The 20,137-nt window shown below is 37.3% G+C and overlaps 1 protein-coding gene and 1 pseudogene across 1 annotated transcript in view; one reads left to right on the top strand and one right to left on the bottom strand.

Moving 5' to 3' along the window:
- LOC120429640 (alpha-mannosidase 2) overlaps positions 1-19,276 on the bottom strand; it is a 118,081-nt gene extending 98,805 nt beyond the window's left edge. The window contains exon 1 of the mRNA XM_052706218.1: positions 19,231-19,276. The gene's annotated coding sequence lies outside the window, so the exon portion shown is untranslated. The remainder of the gene's footprint in view (positions 1-19,230) is intronic.
- On the top strand, positions 1,625-3,985 carry LOC120431847 (ribonuclease H1-like; annotated as a pseudogene).
- Positions 19,277-20,137: the final 861 nt, after the last annotated feature.

Raw genomic sequence — 20,137 nt, 5'->3', positions numbered from 1 at the left:
TTTCTTTTTCGTTAGTTTTTCATAGTTGAGAAACTTTCTATGTTATAAAGTGAACTTTTCATACATTCTTAACACTAATTCACTTCTCAACAAAGTTTGATTTACGTTTCACCAAGGATTTCTGCAGAAAAAAACTTCGTCGAAATACAATATTTAATACGGTCCCGCGGCTGCTGTTCAGTACACTTTTGAAGAATTTTTATGTTTCACATACCTTATCTACACCATTCGATCACAAAACATCACCAATTATCAAAATTTCCGCTTGATTCCTCATTATTTCTAACTAAACAAAAGGGCCCATAAACATCATTCAAAACAACAATCGGGTGACAGCGCTTTAGTGCCCTTTTAGTTCTCTTCGAAATTGCATTTAGAAAGGGCCCATTATGAACAACAGTTGGAAATTTAAAAGGGCCCAATAACGAGATTTTCTTAAATTATGAGTTTTATTGCGAAAATCAACTTAAATTAAGAAGCATTCAAGCAGAGTTGAGGATAATGATGTGTTTTATCGTATCATAAGTAAAAATACCATCAGTCAAGCTTCTTTTTTAAATAGGAATTGAAACAAGTTGTCCACTTTTTGCAAGCGATTTTCTCGAATCGCGGTTTTTGGTTTTGTGCCCTAATGAAATGTTTGGCTCGAAATAGCCACTGAATCTGCTTTGTAAATGCGGCCCCGATACTCTTCATGGGTCATGGGAAAAAATTACTTCACACCCACAATTCAGAGTCGAGAGAATCGTTCCCTGAAAATTTATTGTGGACTCAAAGCCAAAATCGAAAGAATAATGCTACCAACTCACACCATAATAACAAATGTGTTCATTCGTTAATTGAAACAATAAATCTCCAACAAGTGTCATACATCGAGCTCTGGTGGCCGAGACAGTTAAGTCACTGGGTTAGTCTGTCTAAGGTCTCTGGTTCGAATCCCGTAGTCGACACTTTTGGTTTTTTTGAGGGAATAATTCTCTCGTCCATCTCGAGCTGTGTTCTCTGTGTCCGTGAATAGTACCACTATTCTCTTGACTCGAAGCCATAATTTTCTCGGGCGAGCGCTACTTACTTACTTTCTTTGAAAAAATAACATTTAATAAACCAAGAAAAATATCTTTATTTTAAAAGAAATTTTACTTTTCAGTTTATGATCAATTTTGCGCAAAAATTGTGCAATGCTTTACTTCAAAATATAACTCTTTATTAGTTTGTTAGAACTCGTCTTCAAACCCTCACCAGACGAAGTACTCACATCCAGTGCAGCTCAAATCCAGCATAGAAAAAGGACAAGGATGAGAACACTCTTCACTCCTGATGACGACTAGAGGTATCTTTCGGAGCGTTGCCAGAAGTAGCTACCTAACTGTGTGAAAGAATTCGATGAATATTATTGCAAGATTAAATTTTCCATCTCTATTGAGTGGCTCTCGCTTTATTTCCAACTCACTTGGGATTGGGGTTCGGTGGTTGATCTTCAACCAGGATAGCACTTGTATGTGTGCATCCGGTCGTATTTGGACGGGAGTGGCAAGTGGGTGGTGGTGACGACGACGACACGGTGCACACCGATGATGGGAACCGGAACAGTTGCCGGTTATGACTGAGTGTGTATTTGGGCGATATGTGTACGTCGACGTGCAAGTATGGTATGATTTATGTGTGTGTATTTGTGTAGGTGTTCTTTTGAAAACGAAATTACAACGTGAGGGATTTGCTGCATGAATTTTCAATGATGGATTTTATTTACTGATGTGCACGTTTGATTGATTAAAATTGCATAGCACGATGCTGCAAGTACGTATGCATAGTTGGAGAGCAATTCCAGTTATGAACGTGGTTCATCACAGCAAAGGATTGAAAATAGACTTGTTTTAGTATGAATGATGGGAGATGTATTTTTGGTGCGTTATCAATCATAATTTTGAATATATTTCCTTTGAAAAGTGAGGTGCTTTCAATAACAGCATCCATCACATCATGTTTGCTTTGACAAACATCAAAATCGCCCATCCTTACATCAGCAACACCCAAATAAGTTACATTCCAACCGTTTTTCGAAGTAATCAAAATGTTTAAAGTTGCACAGTGCATCCGAAAGCGACATTTTACGTGATTTTAATGGAAAACCACGACCCATCACCTGAATGCCATTCATTTTTTCCCAAAGACCATCGGCACAAAAACTTGAGAAAAGTTGGCCAGCGAAGGAGACAAAGACCAAAACCAGAAATAAAACTTCAAAAGGGGGAGCTGCAGCGCCAGTGATTTAGCTGTCAATGTCTCGAGAAGGGCGCACGCAGCGGTAGCCAGAAACATGGCACTCATCACACTCACACGTGTCTAATTCGTCAAATTGAAACCTGACTGAGGTCCCGCGTCCATCAGCCTCCTCGCGGTGGAGATGGTAGTTGTTGGCATTAACCATGTCAGTCCCCAAAAAAAATAACCTAACAATAATTCGTAAAAAAATTGCAGAAAACAAGGGTCCTGCTCCGAAATCGAACGTGACAAAAAATGCTCTGACCGTTTCCTACCGTTTGTCACTTCCACACCGATCGCTACTGAATACTCTCTCCTTGCTCTCGCTCTTACTCCATTCGGGTAGTACAGCATGGATCAGAGAGACCGATTGCGTTCTGTCGCTCAAAGCGGAGTCGAAATAGTTTGATCATTTATTATTATGCTTCTAATCAATTTTATCAAAAACTGTTTTGAAATTTTGTTGATAACACCACACCAAAGACATATTAAATTTTGAGAGCCATTTCCACCTTGCCAAATACAAATTTACGGCACACTGTGGTAGTGCGGGCCAAGTGAGCGCCTCGCTGGTATGTTGCTAGATTCTCTTCTCTCTGAACACAGCGAATGACTCGGGTTGACGGACGGAGTAGGCAAAGACATATTTGTATCGCTGGCAGCTAGCAAGTTGCTTTCGCTCGGGAATGGTTGCGCGCTCCAGTCGGCAAAGATTTGCTCGGCGATGAGCAAGGGCATTTCAGTGAGCAAAAGAGTTTCTCAATTTTGCTCAGAGTAACGAGAGTTTCTCAATGTTCCTCCGAGTTACTCCGGTTGCTTTTCACCAATCCCACCTACATAGATCAACCTTGTGTTTGAAAATGTCAAGTGCTGTTGCTAAGGTTTGTTTGTTTTGAAAAACAAAATCTTGCAGGCCGAAATGCCAACGGCAAGTGACCGGATTTACGGGGGCCAAGTTTAAAAAGTTTCCCACCCGCCAGCAGGCGAACGCGTTTGTTCGGGTGCACGGTAGCGGAAGCGTTTCCGGGTCTGCTTCCGATAGCGGAAGTAACTCGTCGTCGGCGGGGGTCTATGTTCAATCCGTGTTTTGCCGATGGATTTCGTACGGGTTCTGGTTGACAATTACGAAGAGATCAACGCGGCTTGATCGAGGAGTTGAAGCGGGAACTGGATGAGCTGCGGGGGTCGGGATCGGGGACAGGGAAAATGGGAAGAAGCTGGACAGCGGCGTGAAGCCGATGATGAAGCTGGAAAAGTTCATCAGGACGAGGATGGTTCCTGCGAGGGCAATGGGACGGCGGTGGCCTGTTCCGGGCTGGGGGTTTACTTTGGCGAGGGACACGCGCTGAACGCGGTCAGTGAACGAGCGACCATCAATTGCGGAGAGTTTAAGGCGGCTGCGCTGGCGATTCGATTTGCCCAGCAGCATGGCATCAAAAGACTGACCGTGAACACATATTCCAAGTTTTTGACCAATTCCATCACCAAATGGCAGCCTGGCTAGAAGCGGAACGCGTGGAAGCTGTCGACGGAGAAGCCCGTCAAGAACCAGGACGACTTTGAGGAGTTGGACCGGGAGTTGGCTGACAAGAGCATCGAGATCTAGTGGAACCACGTCGATGCTCATTATGGCATTTTGGGGAACGAACGGGCGGACGCGCTCGCCCGGGAAAGTTCGGCAATATTCCGCAGACATAAAGCGAATCGTTCTTGGAATCGTTGAACCGTTTGTTGATAAGTGGCTTTTTATTCTAGTTTACAATACACTATTTTCCAAGTTTATAATTAGTATGTAACTGTCCAGAATCTTTATTTTTTGAGAAATACTACTCAATCTCTCCGGATTCCAGATCCGAAGAGAAAGAAGATTCCACCTTAAAAATCTGCACCGAGTTGGCGAAAGCCACCGGTTTGTCCACCTTTTCGATGGACTCGTCAGGTCGGTCGAAAGTTGCTTCTTCACAATCGCTGTTCCTCCGCCAAAATTCTCTTCCGATTACGAAATCGCCTCCAGTCCCATATCCCCCTCGTCCTCAGCATCTCAAACGACTCGATGTGGTGCCAATCGCCGAGCGGTTCCTGCTCCTGCAGCGGATGCGGCGGATAGTTAATCCATCTTGCTCAGACATTCGTCCTCCTGGAAGAGCGCGTACGCAAAGACTTGATGCCACCGTCTAGCAGGAGTGCGCCGATCAGAGCTTCAAAGCAGTTGGCCAAAGCGTAGCGAAGTTCCAGCTCGTGGCACAGGTCCGACTTATGCGCGTACAGCATAAATTCCTCCAGGTGCGAGTACGGCGAGATGTTCATTCAGGACGATCGCTGCGCGGTACGTTGCAAGGCCACCTGGGAGAAGATCGCGGGGTTAAGAAAGCTAAATAAGCACTTCGATCAACTTACCTTTCTCCAGATCCGCGAAGAACTCGCGCCGCTCGTTGTGCGTAATGTTGCTGTCCGTTTCGTACTCCTTGCCGAACCGGGACCAGGATGCCGCAGTTGGTCAGGCTGTTCCGGACGTGGTTCGGATTTGTGCCGAAATTTTCCTTCTAACTACCCAGGGCGATAATTTTCACATTGGCGAAAAAACATAAACAAACAACATTGTCATGGTTGCATATGCCAAGGTATCGACAATCGGGTGGGAATTGAAAAACTCGGGAGGAAGCTGAGAAACTCAGAGTTACTCCGAGTTACTCCCAGAGTTTCTCACTGAATTGCCCTTGGCGATGAGAGAGTGATTTCTGATCTTTGAACCGAAAATTAGGACCCTTGGCGAAAAATTTAAATTTTTATTGAAAAACTTGTACAATCGGTTGTAAACTATTTTGATTACATTGAAAAACGTTTATTTCTGCATTTTAATCAAATAGATAATTTGTAAGGTTTTTTTTAAACAAATACCATAGATCGAAAAAATATGTGAAACTTAGGGAATGAAAATGTTTTCATAAATTTACTGATATTTTTGACAGAGGCATTATTGTATAATGCAATGCTGTATTGATGTATAGAGCATTTTGTTTACTTTTTGGCATGAAATTTGAAATTTAGTTTTTTGCTAGAATTTCAATATGAGTGAATTTCTGTTAACAGGTGTGTGTTTCCAACCAAATACCAACTACCTGGCAGTGAAACTATGGGAAAAATTAAAAATTATTTGTATCTGATTGTAAAAATGCTGATTGCTGGTGCATCTTTGTACCACAGGGTTACTTTCTAGAGTGTACCAATGTTTTTAAAAGTTGTAGAACAGGCATAAACAATTAAATTTTTTGTAATGTACTGTTTTCTTCACGAGTTACCAGAATTAGTCAACTGTATTACAATTCTGAAACGGAATACAAATCGAATAGTATAAGAATTCAGGCTTGGCCGAATGGTTACGCTGTTCGCTTTGTAAGCGGATTATCATGATGTTAGGAAGTCATCAACCAAATAGGTGGTTTTAGTTAATGTTTGATTAAGACAGCTGTATTTAGTCTCTTTCACAAAGTTTACAAAAAAAAAAAATCAAAAATCAAGGACAATTGTTCAAGAATAGCAGGGTTTAGACTCCATGTGCCTTTGGTGCGGGCGGCCTTCTCTTTCACTCTTTTCTGTGACAAGCAGTACAAATGGGATCACTAATTTAAACGAATTGTCTCCTCTGACCCCACTCCATTCCCCTTCTGCTCGCCCATGGCCTCCACTGATGTGAACATTTAAGACATTCTCTGTGTCTTTGTTTCAGATTGTTTGGCATCATTCTTGTCAACTTCCGTCGGGCATACGCGTCCGTCTTCATTTTGAGTCTCTTTCCTCTGTGTGACACTTTCGGTAGCCAAAGTGTGTGAGTTTATTTTTTTTTTCAAACTGGATTGTCGCCCTTTGCTGGCTTTGTTTGGATTTCTTTTGCTTAGGGGTATGCAGTGTTGTATTTTTGTAGTTGTTCGTCTTTTAATTTTTTTTTTCGGAATTTGTTGTAACTTTGCGATTTTTATTTATTTTTGTAGTTTGAATTTTTCTTCTAATTTGCTCAAACTCAACTCTATTTCAAACCTTTCTATTTTCAAACTATTCAACCCTGACAACTGAAAACTGAATCACAAACCTCCATCAAGGCTAGAAGACCGAAATGCACTTTACACCGGGCCTCTCATCGAGCATGAAAGAAGTGCATAAATTCTCGGCGGAGTGTTTAAAATTTCGAAGGGGACAGCCAGAATGCTCCCGGCACGTACACAATGAAGATGACGACAACTGCCACAACCTGGCATGTTGTTTCCACCCATCAGTCCCTCCATGCCTCCATGCTTTTTCAGCTGAAACGGTGTGTCGCATCCTTTGGTGTGGTTGTCGGCTGATTATTACCCATGGCAATACACGTGGCCCCGCCATGGTGGAGGAGGAAGAACTTTTGAGCCCTTTTGCAGCAGAAAACCACAATGCGACAATTAGCGAAAATGAAGGTTCAACTGTGTGTTGAGCTTGTTAAAGCGGGAGGAAAGTGTACTGAAATTTAAAACTTTTCGTTGCAACTCTTTGTTATACAACCTTGTTTTGAAACAAATTTACTTGTTTTGTCTCATTCTTTGAAGTGTTAACTTTTTCTGTTTTTAAATTTAAATTTCAAGTTTTTGGGACAAAAACCTAAAAAGTTGATTATTCCTCAGAATTATTTTATGCTTGTTAAAAATTTGAGAAATTTAGAGGGGGAAAAACTCTCAGTGCCAATTGGCAACCAGAAAACACGAGCATGAAAAGAAAACTACGCTGGGAACTGGTTGAATTTATGGTCGTACGTGAGCCAGGAAGACCCAACTTTGCGGGTGAGCTTGAATCCCGGTCGATTCCAGTTTAAGTTAGTTAAGGGAAGGCAAGGCATAGGATGAGAAATGGTTAAATTTGGGAGACGACAAGTACCTCAACAGATGTTACAAATCGGAGCTGTAGTACATCTATTATTCTTGGGATTGGAGCTGATTCACTTTTGATTCTAGGGGGATCGTGGTGATTGAGGAAACTTTATCGTTCAACAGTCAAACATGGGTTGATAAGAAGTATGTATTTGTTCTGGTTAAACTTATATTCTACTCTCGATTTAATTGAGTTGTGTTCAGTTTGAAAACTGCCGAACATTAACAATGCTTAACTCCTAAATTTCATTCAAATTTCCACCTTTTTTGAGAGCTTAATTCCAGGTGTTGTGAGGAAATTTGATTCAATTATTGTTTAAAGACAATTTTGTTCAATTGTTCAATGGTTGACCATATTGGTTTTTTTGCCTTTCTTACTAAAAAAAGGTATAGGGTTTGCTTTTGGCTCCGACTCCAAATCAAGCTTCGTTCCCAAATCATTTCTCGAGAAATATTCATTCGAAAAATCTGCAAAAAATCATGGACGATCGATTTTCGACGCCCGATCGTTTGACAATGACAGAATTGGTCTATCTCCAATATCTGAATTTTGGCGCTCAATTTACCGTAGAGCACGCGTGACGTCCGTGTGTGGTAAAAAAAGTTGTGGTAGGGGGTTTCTCAGAGCCCACATTATGGATTTAAGCTCTCTTGGGCGCATTTGAAAGGGGATGTGCTGAACCTGAACCAGTTTCATACCAAATTTGAATTTATCCATTTTTTAAGGGGACTCGGAGTATGTTTTCACCTGAAAATTCGGTCAAAAATTTAAATATCATTATCGTTTATTTATCTAAAAAAATGCATTTTTCGATCCCTACATCCTCCCAAATTTTCATCCATGTCGGTAATGTGGTTCTTGATTTACAACTTGGGGAGTATTTTACTGTGAGGCAAAAAAAACCCTAAAAAAGGTAAAAGCCAATTATTCATCAAATGCCAAAACTATTCCTTTGGCATTTTAACTATTTTTTTTTCTCCATATCATAATCTAGACCACAATCGAGGTTCTGACACAAATTCGACCTCATTCGGATTTACCGTTCAGATTTTAGAAAATTTCCATTTTTGCCTTTCTTACTAAAGAAAGCTTTTGGCTCCGACTCCAAATCAAGCTTCGTTCCCAAATCATTTCTCGAGAAATATTCATTCGAAAAATCCGCAAAAAATCATGGACGATCGATTTTCGTCGCCTCGTCGACAAGTTGTCAAGTTGAGCTTCACATGCAGACTCGAGTTATGCTGGCGCGTGATGCTGGCGCGTATAGAGTTTTGATACTAGATAACCCCCTTTTTGTACAAGTTGCCCTATCGATTGCTCGTTCATCACACATCGCCTATCATGATTATCTATGCTAAGCTTCAGTGATCGCAAACACGACGCAAGCAGCTATCCGTTCTGAAGCCCCATTCTCAATTTTTGCCTTTCTTTTTTTTTCTTGCTCATTCTCTGATCGTTCTCTGAGCGACCATATTGCTGGTGAGAGTCCAAGCTTCCTATGTGCCAGTGAAAACGCACATTGCGGTTTGGTTTTCTAGCTTCGTTACGAGCCTTTATGTGTGTTAGTATTTTCGTTCATCGTACCAGCGCACCAAGCCATGCGTCGGCTCGTCGGCAATAGAGTTATCTACGTGCGAATGTATTGCGTTTACGTACACGAAAAAAAGTGAGGTTAAATTTTGTACCGGCCAGCAAAACAAATGGAGTGCTAATGTGTGTGAGATCGGGCTTAGATAGGTCTATGAACCCAGCGTATGGGCCAAGGTGGTTCACTCAGTACGTTTGTGTTTGTCGTAGTGAAGTCGTACCGAGCGCTCAGTCGCAGTATGCTTCCCAATCCCAAAAACGCCTAAATGCATACTACATAATTTTCTGGCTTGCTTATTTAAAGCTCACAATTTTGACTAACGCCTAAATGTCAGTTTAGTGAAATCCAGTAGGCGTTTCAAAGCTTTCAAGATATTTTAAGCGGCTTTACCGTTGCATCGTTTAAAGCAGGGCAAATTCTCGGGTGTGGAAACACTTTCTGCCAGTAATTTTGTAACCACTTTAACGCATTGGAGCAAGACGGAATTATTTTGTTTTCTCGTTAATTCTTGATATTTTGAAAAGTGCAAAAAACACTCAGAGAATACCAACAATTTAGCGATATGCAGAAAACATTACGAACATCGCAAATTGTGAGCTCAAAAATAATTTGTTCTGATTTTAAAAATCGAAAATGCTTTTGTGCGAGTACAGCTTACACCCCGCCATGACGAATGGGAAAAAAACAGCGCTTCTCAGTTATTTGAATAAATCAGGTTTGTTTTTGAATTTTTTAATGAATGGACCATTCTTTCCTTGCTATTTCTTTGAAAAAAAAATAAAATAACTGCCGTTATCTTCCTTTTGTAAGAAAGGCTCTATCTCACCCCAGGTGGAATTAAATTGGGTTTTTTTATTGCTTGATTAATATTCTTTTAAAAACATTAAAATAAATAATAAGGTAAAAATTAAATGCAAAAACAGATGCCATCAAATTTGCACTTGAAAATATTTTGTACCACATTTTTTTCATGACGTATAAAATAAATTATTACCAATTTCACATTTACTTTTTTTATTTATTTTTTAAAGAATTTTACAGATACATGTGGAGTTCATAAAAATATTTTTCAAAAGATGGGTTAATTTAAAACAGTTCAAATTTTAGTCAAATAGTTGAAAAACGACGTGAACAAATCTTTACCCAAATGAATTAGTATATAAAAGGACTTTCAATATTTGTTTCGTCTAATTTATATACCGTAAACCGTTCGGTTCACTTTACCTCCGGGCTGGAACGTGAAATAAAGCTAATGAGCCAGCACCGGCCGCCATTAAGGGGGAGACCCTGTCACCTAATTTGATTTAATAAACACTGATTAATGGGAGTCGTTTTGCAGCACACCAAAAGCTTTATTTTCCCCTACTCTACCAAATGGGAGCAGGAAATTTAATTTGATCGATTCTTAAAAAGAAAAAAAAATATGTGTGCGCCTGTAATTACACAATTACGACCGGGAAAAGTTGAAAATTTAGCCGAAATGAAAATTGCTATGGAAATTGTGCGGCGTCGTTTGCCTGAATCTCGCGTACACGTGGATGGTGGCTGCTGTAATCGATTAGAGTGTAATTACATTTTTGGGAGAAAATGCAATTGTCATGACGGTGTAGTATAGTTTGGTATTTTCAGAGGTTTAATATGAACATTTCCACGCTTAATTAAACTGTGCTTAAGGGGTTACATACATGTAAAAAATCACAAAATTTCATAATTCAGAAAATTTATTCAATCAACTTAAAAGATGATTTTCAATAACTCCTGAAAGTTTCATGAAGATATGTTATGATTAAAGTAAGTTACAGACGATTTAAGCTGAAAATTGTGCCATGCGCAAAGCGAACTGTCAAGCTTTGCGAGCGTTTTTCTCTGAACACCGAGTTGATTTACGGGTGCCACGAAATCTCGAGATGAGATGGACCAAATTGGCTGAAATTTGGCGTGAAGACTCGCAAGACCTATCCCGTGTGCATGACAAAGCCCGATTTTAAAATTTTGCATTTTTAAAAAATACAAAAATCGAAAACTTTCGATTTTTTATATGAAAAACAGAAAAATATTTTTAACTTTTTTTGGTCAATGCAGTGTTGAGATATTGTGGCACCCGTTTTTTGAAAATGCTGACTTCATATAGCTGTATCTCGGCAATGATACAAACAAATGTCTTCAAATTTATTTTGTTAATTGTTGAAAATGTATATTTTAATGCCTTGAAAACAGATTTAAAAAAAGTTTGATGGTGTGCTCATAACAACCTCTGCAATTTTTGGCGATTTACATGTATGTAATCCCTTTAGGTTGGGAATGATTGCTGTTGACAGATTCATGGAAAGAGTTTTAAAAGTTGTGGAAAGTTAGTATCACCTGTTAAATTAATAAAATATGATGAGTACCAAGGATGTTAATCGATAAAATTATCGTCAAAAATATTAAGTCTGGGCAGAATGGTTTTTCTCCAAAGTTTGTATGGAGAATCAGTGCTGTTCGCTTCTCCCACATATTGCACGCATTTTTTTTTTTGTTGTATGCAACAGCGATGAACTGCCATAATTCTCCATACAAACTTTGGAGAAAACCCATTCGGCCCTGTCTAAATATTTTTGAAAAATTCAAACGGCACGTGTTTCTGGGGATCCTAAACTTCATCCTTCCCCTCGAGTTGAGCCTGCGCAGTCATTTTTGAAAGTTTTTGTAGGTCAGTGTAATGGACGATAACTCATATTTCAAAATCTTTCTAAAATCGACTTTATTCAACCAAATCGTGTTTAATTTTCAATGCTTTCACCAAAAGTATAATTTTTCGAATATGTAGTAAGTTTCAAAGTATAAATACTCAAAATTGTTCACAAAATACCGTATTTTTCGAAAATACTCAAATTTTCAGAATGTGTAATATGGGTTGATACGAAGCGAAAAAAATATGTGCTTTCGAAAAAATACGGTATTTTGTGAAAATTTTAATTTTCAACAAAAAAAAAAGGCTCTAATAAAGTGAAAAAGCAAAACAAAATTTCACTTCGCTTGCAGATCATGAAAATTTTTCAACAAAAAAAAAAACTTTAATGAAGTCATTTCGCTTCGTTTGATACCCATACCGTAAATTTAAAAAAATTCAAAAAAATTGGGTATTACGTGAAATATTTTGAGTATTTATACTTTGATACTTCACATCATTTTCAAAAAATATATTCTTAGTGAAAGCATTGAAAATTTAACATGATTTAGGCCGTTGCAAATATTTTTTGAAGTTAATGTCCCTCGCCTCTGACCAAAGTCGAGGGGGGGGGGGGAAATAAAAAAAGTTTAAAAAATGAATTTACGAGCCGAACGAACGAAAAAAGTGTTTTAAAATGCATTATACACCTGTCCAGTTGTTTTGCAATCATTAGTTTTCAAAATATCTAAGTATTGACGGAAATTTTATTTTTCGCGAAAAAAAAAAGTTTTTGCGGTTTGTGCATTGGAACTCCATAAAAATTCAAAATGTTTTTAATCCAGCCCAACCATGCTAAATATGATTATCAATGCAGAAAAATGCATTTTAGTTTGTTTTCAGTTGATTTAACTTCTGTTTAAATTGAAATTTTGAAGTTTTTTGAAAAAATATTTGTTTTGCCCCCTGATTTTTCGGACAAATTTTGAAGGGGGGGGGGAGGGGGGGGGGGTGACATAAACTTTGGAAAATATTTACAACGGCCTTAGTTGAATTAATTCGATTTTGGAAAGACGATAACGATAGAATTATCGTTATCGTTATCGAGCTTCGATAGTTTTATCGTTAACAACCTTGATGAGTACCAAATCACCAACTTTTATACTACGGTATTCAAGCGAAAAACCAAATTGGTTTAAAAAACACATAAAAGTTAGATATTCAATTCAAACAATTATGAAAAAATACTGATAAATACATTTTATCTTACCTATTAATCAAGATCAAATTAAAACAAAACCAACACACGAATAAGGCATAACTTGCATTTTGTACCAAACATCATTTTACCCTCTCCCCTCTTTTAAGATGTGTAGAAAATTGATAAATTAACCCTCTACAACCTAACCCCGCCTCTGGACTGGCTTCGATCTAAAAAATCGTCAAAATCCATTTTTCAAACAATTTTTGATCTTTAAAAGCATTGGAAAGAAGAATTCTAAAAATTTTAGGGTTGGAAGTTTAACTTGTTTTATGTGACTTTGCCAAAGTCAACAATTTGGGCAGTAGAGGGTTAACACACCAACAATGTGAGGAAAATAAAGTAACTAAGTAAATAAAAACAATGCATGCATCAATGTTGATATTCATTCGAAAGAAATTTGCATTTACAAAGATATCGTTCAAAGAGATATATACATTTTTGCATGAACGATAATGGACTTCCTTCATCAAATGTTTTTCAAATTGCTTATGCGGTTCATACTTTTGCAATTTTCCACCCGGCCACCGGCATCGGCATGTTTGGAATTGAAAGGATATTGTTCTTGTCGAGTTTTATGGGATTGTCCAGCTGAGTCGGTTTTTCCAACTGGTACCAAAGGTACCTTGCAATGCTGCCCGACTGTATGCGTTTGGTTTCCCACCTCATCGAACTCCAAAACAACAGCAACACCAAGCCGTTGTCTTTGAAGCTGCTCGTTCGTATGGAAAAGGTACCCCAAGATCAAGACAAGTACCGAGCAGAACCTTGTTGGTTTTCTTGTGGATTTCATTTAGATTATCATGGCAGCAATCATAAGAGGGAGCGAGGAAAATTCGAGCAGCATGTCTTCCCATGTAATATCTATCCGACAATGTGGAACACTGCAAAGAGGAGCAGGGTTTTCCTCAGGTTTTCCAAACGGTCTCCTGTCGGCTCAGAAATGAAAATAAACGTAGCCCATGAAATGCGAAACGTCCCGATTCCATTTGCCTGCTCTTGGGTTTTTTTTTTTTGTTGGAAAAAGGAATGAAATTATATGTAAATTAAGATCTTTCAGAATCATGAGAAAATTCGCTGCAACCTTCGGTTGCCAGAAAGACTTACATTCTTGGGACTCTTTATTGTACTTCTGCTTGGAAGTCCCATTCCAAGATGCTTGGTGCTTGTCTTAGGTTACGACATCTTGGGACAAACGGAGAGAAAACTGTCTGCAGTCTGGCGAAAAGCAATAAAATATACCGGCATTAAGAAATTTGCTTTAAGTGTCAAAAAAGAGTTCAAGTTCAATTTCAAGTCTTACAACTCTTTTCTTTGGCTGACCTTTAAGGTCAATTTAATGATTTTCACAACAAAAAAAATGCTCAAACTTCAGACCATCCCTCACGAAAAAGGGTCCCGGACAATGTGCACATAAATACCCCAGCAGAAAATTAAAACATTGATGAAGAAACAAAAGAAACCCGGGAATAGTAAAGTAAACGAGAGCAAATAACTTGACTGGAAAGTATTTTGTGAAACTCGTCGTCGTCGTTCCGAGAAACAAATTAAAATTGCACTCCCGACCACGAGACGTTTGCTTCGGCGGGGATTGTCCAGACTTTTTGTTCGGCGAGTTGTCCTCTGAGCCACGCCACGTCTTTCTATTGGTCCCGGTAGGGTGGTGGTGCGTTGTTTGTATTCCGCTATCGTTCCCGGGGAAGGCACTGCTCGGGCATTCGGGTGCGGCAGGATTTTTCTGGCAATGGTTCGGAATGTCGGCATATTTTTGGGTTGTATTGCATTTTTCGATGTGTGCGTTTGTACGGTGTTCGTTTTCTTTAGAACTTTACATGCAGTCTTAAAGAGTCTCGATTCAATAGATTCAACGATCAATTCAACTAGATGATAACTTTTTGAAAAAAAGGGTCTAGTGCTCGGCCAGTCAAGGTTGTCTTAACAGGTCTTTCCAACGACTGGTTGGTGGATGAAATTTAAAATGAACTTAAGGTGTTGCTTGGCTTTGCCCCATACCAAGTAAAAATTCTAAATCATTTTAGAGTAGTTAAGGGGTCACACTGGGCATGAGCATGAGCGTGAGAGAACACACATCGTTGCCCCTCCGTTGCTGAACAGAACCGTTATATCCTTTCAGTATTACTGATCATAGGCTTCGACGTTTTAAAAAAGTGTATAAATAACACTTAAGTGCTTAAAAATTTTGATAGGTTTATCAGATCTATAATATTTTGAATGCGTTGGAAAGGTCTTTCGATTACCAATCAGGCCTCTAATAAGTGTTAAATTAACATTTAAGTGCTCATAACTTTTGATAGGATTGTCTGATCATCAATCTTTCTAAAAATGTATAGCATGACTTACAAAAACCACCCTTTTTAACAATCTTCCGGACTTTAGTTAAAATCGTTTTTTATCATAACTTTTGAATTACTTTACTAAACTTCATAATTTTCAATAGGGATTTATGGGACCCCAATACGAATCGAATGCGACCAAAACGGTTTAAATCGGTTAAGCCAGTGCTGATATAGTCGAGTGCATATTTTTCGGTGCACAGACCAACATCCCTACAGAACCACACACGCAGACAATTGTTCAGAATTTGATTCTGAGTAGATATGTATATGTGAAGGTGGGTCTAGGAGGTCATATTAAGCAGTTCCTTTTTTGAGTGATTCTATAGCCTTTTCTCAGTAAGGTGAGAAAGGCAAAAATCAAACAAGAATGTGACTTTACAATTTTATCAAAAGCATTTGGCAGTGTTTGGCATAAAAGTTTGGTTGCGACATTTTCAAATTCACTTGACGGATCATACTCTTTACAGGTTTATTATCAGAACAGCAAATCTGGTCAACTACCTGCACGAGCTGGCGTCCCTAAAGGTAGCATTTTGGGTCAAATTTTTTATACTTATTATCACTCCTGACTTACCTAATTTGCCACCAGAATGTCAGAAATCACCCTTTGCTGATGATACAAGCATCTCCGCCAAAGGTAGAAGCCTTCGCGTCATTACAAAAAGATTACCCGAGCAGACGGAAATAACTTGGGAATATTTTTTTTTGATATTATAAAATACTTGGCCAATAACATTTCATGTTATTTATAACAAAATATGTCATTCGTCGTTATGCATTTTTTGTTATTGGATTGTTATTGTAATAACAGACAAATAACATTTTTAGTTATTCTTCGAACAAATCGTTGTTATTATTTTTTGTTATTTTAACAACTAATCCGATCATCCCAATAACGGTTGGAGGTATTGTTCAATAACAAAAAATGTTATTCCAAAGTTGTTTTGGCTTTCAACCAATATCAAACCAATAACAAATTTTGTTATGATAACATTAACAGTTATTAAACCCTTATGCAAAAATGGATTTTTCAAGAAGATTCTGTTATTTTAGCAGTATTTGTTATTGAAATGGCATGAATTTTGTTATTACCGTCTACCCGGGTACAACAAAGCTGGGATATTTTCAATTCGTATTTGAAAGAATGGAAAATTACTCAAAATGCTGCAAAAACTCAACTCATTATTTTTCCTCAAAAACCAAGGGCTGATTTTTTTAAAACCAAAACATCATTACTTTATAAAGATGGATGAGGAAATTTCAAAGTAGGAAGATCATGTGAAATATCTTGGACTTGCTTTTGACAAAACCTTATTTACAAGGATCACATTGAAAGTATACAGGTTAAATGTAACAAATATATTAAATGTTTGTATCCACTTAAAAACAGGAATTCTAGACTTTGTGTCAAGAATTAACTGTTGATTGATAAACAAAATGTCAGACCTGCCATGCTTTATGCTGCGTTAGAGCGTCCAATTTTCCGTCCCGGGATTTCCCGAAAAAATAAAATACCTAAATTTACAAATTTCCCGGGAATTCCTAAAATTCAAGTGGAGTTTTACATTTTCTTAACTGTTAAACACCAATGTTTTGAAAATTTACAAAAAAGTAATGAGAGATCATAATAATTTTATCCATTTCAATCTACTGTGCATATTGAACTAATCAGCTCGTCTGAAAATGTCACGTCAAGATTTATTTCAGATAACATTTATTTTTGAAGCATTCAGAACTTGGAGTAGATCTTGCTTATTTGTTGGGCAAAAAAATACTTTATTATGGAATGGAAAAAAAATGTGATTTTGGTAACCTTTTCAAACGAAAATTTTTGTAATATCATTTGAAAATAAGACATCAACTCCTTCCGGCCAAGATCAATTTTTTTTAATGTTTTTGTTTACCGTGACCAAATTGGATGAAATTGAATGTTTTAAAGCGGGTTTTGCAAGAAGAGCATATTTAATAGTATTCTAATATAATATAACACAAGAAGAACTTGATTTTTACAGTATTCGAGAAATTACTCCCAATTTTGAAAACTTTGAGTAGTGATTTCATGAAATAGTTTCTCAAGTAAAAATAAAGTAAAATCTATACCTTTCTTTAGAAATAAAGTCAAAAAGCGTGAGAAGTTAGATTCTTAAGGTGAATTCAATGATAATACTCTTTTGATATTTTTTCATTTATATTTTATATTTTATGTGTCTATGTTATTCTTTAATATATTCTCAGAGACAAATTATAAGAAATTTTATGGTTGTGGAGCATGGATTCATTTTACACACTACACAAACAATTTGATTCAAAAATAATTAATCTCAACAAAAAATACTGATGACCATTTTTTGTTTTTTTATTGTTTGAAAGACAGCATTTAAAATTAGAAAATTTTACATTTTCATATAATATTATGATTTTTTACAATCAGGCAAACCGATTAATTGATCCTCACACTCATTTTGACCATTAAAGTTGCTATTCTGTACAATTTTGTTGCAAAATATTAATCGGAAGCAGGATCAGAAGAATTTTCGATACATTTCAATACTCCCGGGATTTCCCGGGACATTTGTCGAAAATTTCACATTTCCCGGGAATTTCATAACACCGGGAAATTGGACGCTCTATGAACAAGCTGTTGCTTAACCAGCAAGAAAAAACTTCAGACGATTAAGAATAAAATTCGGAAAATGATTCTGAAACTTCCTCCCTGGTTCAGTACCAGTGAACTTCATCAATTTGCCGAAGTTGACACTTTGGATGTAATGTCCAATAAGATAATTGATGCATTTTAACAAAAATCATTGTTGTCTTCACCTGCATTGATCCGCTTTTAATATAATTTGTAAGTTAGTTTTTCTGTTAAAAGGGGAACATCTCAACCCTCTACTGCCCAAACTTTTTTCGAAATTTTTTATTTTTCCCGTGTTCAGGAGGTCATTTTGAGCAACTTTTGTTATACGAAAAACTTTACTTCTCTTGTTTGATGTTTTTCTTGTTTCATTTTTAGTATTTTAATTTGCATTTTTCTAGTTAAGTTTATGTTTCATTTTGCTATTATTTGGCCTATTCTACCACCTCCTATCATTACATTTTGCCTATCTAATTTTTCATGTTTCTACAGTCACTTTTTCAATTTTTTGCTTGTTTTTCACATTTTCTGATATAAAATGGCAACATCATCATTTAAATTGTTAAAAAATGCGTAGAGGCATAGTCTGGGACCCTTAAAAAAATTACTGCATACTTCTTTTTACATAAAATATAGGAAATGTTAGTAAAAAACACAGCCAGAGTTGACCCCTAAATAAATGACAATTTTTTAAACATTGGCAAAGTGACATAAAACAAGTAAAACTTCCAAACCATAAATTTTCTAAAATTTTAAGAGTTCTTCTTTTCAATGCTTTTTAAAGATCAAAAATTGGTTGAAAAATGGATTTTTGGCGATTTTTTAAATCGAAGCCCGTCTAAAGGCGGGGTTGGGTTGTAGAGGGTTAAGATGACTTAGCTGAAAAAAATCTCATTCCTAGAACAAATCCTGTCATTTAAGCATCTGCCTAAAGGTGAGGTAAGTTTTTGGCCAAAAATGACATCTCGAAAAATCAACTTTTTAATATTTTTGTTGGAATTGCTCGAAAAGTACCCAAATGTTTGAAAATCTTTACTTCAAACATTGTAGCATGTCAATACGATTCCCTCAAACAAGAAACACTGTTGGATGACTTATTTTTACCATATCTTTGTATTTGAGCATCATTTTAGTTTCAACTGAATTTCAATTCAATTTCATCATGGGAAAATGATAGTAACCTATTTAAGATCAATTCTACGTCAAAAGTATATCGAGGTTATTTAAATTGTTTTATATTAAGAAATTACGAAAGGTGTACCGTAAACTGGGGTGACTTTGATAGCCCGGGGTGACATTGATAGAAATTTGATTTGGCCACTAATTTTGATACATCCAATGTAACAGTCACATTTTCGCATATATGTTCGATAATAAGCTATCTTTTAATGCTTACATACTCAAAATTCTCAAAAATGTTTAGATATTAATTTGACGGGCATTAGAAAAACCTATTAAAGTCACCCCGGGCTATCAAAGTCACCCCAGTTTACGGTATCGTTTTTTGACCCATAGTCACCACCACTGACGGTATCTCGTTTGTAAATGTAGGATCTAAAATGTCTTATTTAGATTATTGCTTACCTTCTTAAGCCGTCTATTTATCCATTATAGTTGGGTGCTTCTGAAAACAAAGATAAAAGTATATTCAGTGGTATGCTTGTGAAAAATCAATAATTTTTAAATATTTACTACAAAAACACAAGTTATTTGCAGTGAAAAGAGATAGTTTACGCTGAACCTCGTAGGAATCAATTAACTGACAGTTTTACGCAGGTAACAAAAAGTGGTGTCGTTCGTAAAAGCCCGCTTAAAGCTTTTACCATTTTCGCACCTAGTTTGTTTACAATAAACGCATTCCGAAATACACACACAATTTGCTCATAGAAACGCAAACACGCACAGTGTTTGGCTTCCACCCAGCGCTTTGAGTTGAGCGTTTAATGTCTTAATGAAGCTCGTGCCACCATGCAGTGCCCAAAAAGGGGAGATTTGGTTTAATCTCTCAAAATTTCTTCTTATTACTAGGGATTTCCATTCTAAATAAACGGTAAAAAATTAATAAAACAACATATCAGTTACCAGTTTTGTAAAAAAACTCCACTCTCCCCTACAAAATTATGTGAAGCTACCACGTCAAAAATGTGTAACAGGCACGTGTGAGCGCTTTGGCTCTGGTAAATTTGAAATTGAAACTGTGGAAAACAATGCTTGAAAATGATGGAGCGAAAAGACCCCGACAGGGGGTGCTGTAGGTACTGGTATGATTGAGAGACCACCAACAACGAGACCTGCTTCGTCTATATAGTGATTAGCACCTCTCTTCTCTTCGGTCCTGATGATCAATAATAATAGGAGCGCGTTGAATGGTTGGGTGAATTGAACGGGGTAACGCAGTAGCTACATGCTGCATAATAAGTAAACAAAATGTGTGAGGTTCGAGGTGGAAGTAGGGTTGGTTTTTAAACTGCTGGTTTCTGGTGATTAACAT

The sequence above is a fragment of the Culex pipiens genome, chromosome 1 (assembly GCF_016801865.2).
Source record: "Culex pipiens pallens isolate TS chromosome 1, TS_CPP_V2, whole genome shotgun sequence".
Lineage (NCBI taxonomy): Eukaryota > Metazoa > Arthropoda > Insecta > Diptera > Culicidae > Culex > Culex pipiens.
Note: the sequence above shows the minus strand (reverse complement) of the source record. Positions and strands in the feature narration are given on the sequence as shown.